This window comes from Limulus polyphemus, unplaced genomic scaffold, assembly GCF_000517525.1.
Source record: "Limulus polyphemus unplaced genomic scaffold, Limulus_polyphemus-2.1.2 Scaffold1354, whole genome shotgun sequence".
Classification (NCBI taxonomy): domain Eukaryota; kingdom Metazoa; phylum Arthropoda; class Merostomata; order Xiphosura; family Limulidae; genus Limulus; species Limulus polyphemus.
This window is the reverse complement of record NW_013666964.1, coordinates 283,463-286,319: the sequence shown is the minus strand read 5'-3', so window position 1 is coordinate 286,319 and position 2,857 is coordinate 283,463. Positions and strand designations below refer to the sequence as shown.

Sequence of the window (2,857 nt, the reverse complement as noted above, 5' to 3'; positions counted from 1 at the left end):
TGGCGATGGGTGGTGATGACTAGCTGCCTTCCCTCTAGTCTTACACTGCTAAATTAGGGACGGCCAGCGCAGATAGCCCTCGTGTAGCTTTGCGCGAAATCCATAACAAACAAACAAACTTTAGAATGGTAATGGTTACAGTATAATTGCTGTAAACACGTCGTTGTTAAACACATGGATCGAGTTAGCAACGAAGAAGCTCTAATTTATTGGTTGAAAGAAATTGGACATCGGTATCAGTGCTTGTTAGTAAACAACTGCAAACTATAAGCAGTCAACAGTAAGGACAGTAACGTTTTTCATAGTCTACATTATGTGCCATCTGCCGGCAGAAAAAATAAACGCATAGCGCACTGATTTAGTCAACAGTAAGCGGCATTAAATCCAACTTTACACTGAAATGTTATCTCTGTCTAGGACTTAATACAAGCACCTATGTCACGAAATCAAAACACGTTAGTGATAGCGATGTAATATCATTTTCATTCTCTAACTCGCCAGGTGGTCGCAGGTTGACCCTCTGGTAGAGCTTTACATTTCTAAGCTGGGGAGCCGGGTTCGAATCCGGGCGATATCACTAAGTATTCCCTGTGAGCGCATTATAAGAGTGACAGTAAACTCCTTAACGAGGATATAGGTGGTAAGGTGTCGCTAACTGGCTTCCCTCCTTCTGGTCAGTAGTTCAAAATGGGTTCGAATCCGTGCGACATCACCAAATATTCCCCGCACTTTAAGCAGTGGGTGCGTCGTAAGAATGACAGTAAAATCCTTACCGTAGATAATGGATAATAGGGTACTGCTAACTGGCTACCTTCCCTCAGGTCAGAAGTTCAAAATTAGGGTCGATTGATAACATTGGTTGCTTTGTCATAATCGCCTGCTTTATTCACGCAATGTACAGAAACACACAAGGTGGGGGTGGATGCTTGAGGCTCTGAATTGCCTGGGGCCCGTGGGTCAATCCATTAGTTGGCAGCCACAGTTTCACCTAGGAGTAAAGATATTTTATTTCTATTGCCACTGTTAATAGTCTCTGATGAGAGGTGTCTTTAAACAGTCGACCAATAATATAAACCATCTCATTTAACGGCGCTATACTAGCTCTTTGAAATTACGAGTTATCTTTGCTTTCTGTTGCAGAATATTCACGACATTATTTAATTTCTTCACCTATGCCCCCCAGTGGCACAGCGGTATGTCTGCGGACTTACAACGATAGAAACCGGGTTTCGATACTCGTGGTGGGCAGAGCACAGATAGCCCTTGTGTAGCTTTGTGCATAATTAAAAACAAACAATCTTCACCTTTAGGCTTAAGCAATGTCCTGCTACATCACTGGTTCGTCTATTTTTCATAGGCAAAGAAATGGAGCGTTATACAAATGTATATGATAAAGTCTTCCTAACACAGTAGCTAGTTAATGTAAATACGTAATTGTTCCATGATTTAGTGTGACCCCCAGTGGATCAACTTTAAGTTTACCGACTTGCAACGCTAAAATCCGGGATTCTATGTCTCGTGGTTGACAAAGCGCAGATAGCCTATTGTGTAGGTTATGCGCTAAAACAAAACAAAACAAAAACTTGGTTAGCGTGGGACCAAGCACGGCCCGGTAAGAAGACTGCCAGAATATGGATCTTTATTTGGCACCTTGTTACCACCAAACAACAACAACTGCATCGCGCTCCGCACTTTGGAGCCGTTGGGGCTTCATAAGAGTGACTATCAAATCCCGCTATTTGATAGGGTAGCCTACGAGTTGGCGGTGGGTGAAGTTGACTAGCTGCCTTCCCACAAACAACTGTTTAGTGTAGTGAAAAATGTCGTATTTGTATTAAAAGAAAAAAAAATCATACCTTTCAATAATTTTCCTAAATAATGCCTAATAATTAATTTGTTTCAAAAAATTACTGTTTTCCATAGTAATGTAAATATTCATGCCGAATATGAATAACTTTGGATATTTTATACATTTTGAAATGAGCTTTATATAGTATTCCCACTGAAATACCAGCTATTTTCACACTTTCGGCTGGCTGGTTTCAGACATTTTCATAAAGTAAAGATGCGTTATTTTTTAACTCAATTTAAACGTGTAAATTCTGTTTCTACAATAACAATTTTTGATATAACAACAAAAAATAAAAGTACAGTCTTTAGTTCAGTAGCGAGAGTTGTAACGTACATTCCATAAAAAAAAAAAAACCTCCAAAAAAACTGTTTATTTTGATACAGTGTATGAAGGGTCTAGTTCATTGTGCTAAATCCAGCTGTAAAATGTGTTAAACTATAGTTACTCATAAGTTTGCTTCATTTGATTTCGGCCCTTTTTATTACAGTCATAACGTCAGCACATATTTTCATAACACTGATGTTTGAGGTACATTGTGTGACGGGATTTTTTGACAACAGTGAAATTCAGAGAAAAAAAAATCAGAACAAATAAATGGAAAGGGAATAATAAAACCAGCGTTGAATCAGGTATAGAATAGAGGTGGATGGACGTTTCGGTGTTTTGAACCTTAGGCTTGAGAGTAAAAGGTAATACGAGTATATGCGAGACAGGTGATTTATTTTCTATTTGATAGCCTGAACAATTAGAGACTTTCAGTCAATTGAATGTCAGCACGAGTTTTTAACGATCATTACACAAAGAAGTAATGAAACGAATTTAATTAATCATTTGGTTCATCGGACTCTTTGGCGAAGCGTATACGTATTTGGTTGTAACTTTTAGAAAGTTCAACATGAAACAAGGCATGTTTGGTGCGTAGTAAGTGTTTGAAGAATACTGCTAGAGTCGGTAAAGTAAGTGTTTGAAGAATACTGCTAGAGTCGGTAAAGTAAGTGTTTGAAG

At 38.7% G+C, this 2,857-nt stretch overlaps 1 long non-coding RNA gene across 1 annotated transcript; it reads right to left on the bottom strand.

Annotated features, from left to right (window-relative positions):
- Nucleotides 1-819: 819 nt before the first annotated feature.
- Nucleotides 820-2,851, bottom strand: LOC111086719. Its single transcript, XR_002611445.1, has 2 exons — nt 1,305-2,851; nt 820-1,170 (listed from the first exon to the last, which is right to left on the bottom strand). It is a non-coding gene; the product is annotated as an uncharacterized LOC111086719 (long non-coding RNA).
- Between the last annotated feature and the right edge of the window lie 6 nt (nt 2,852-2,857).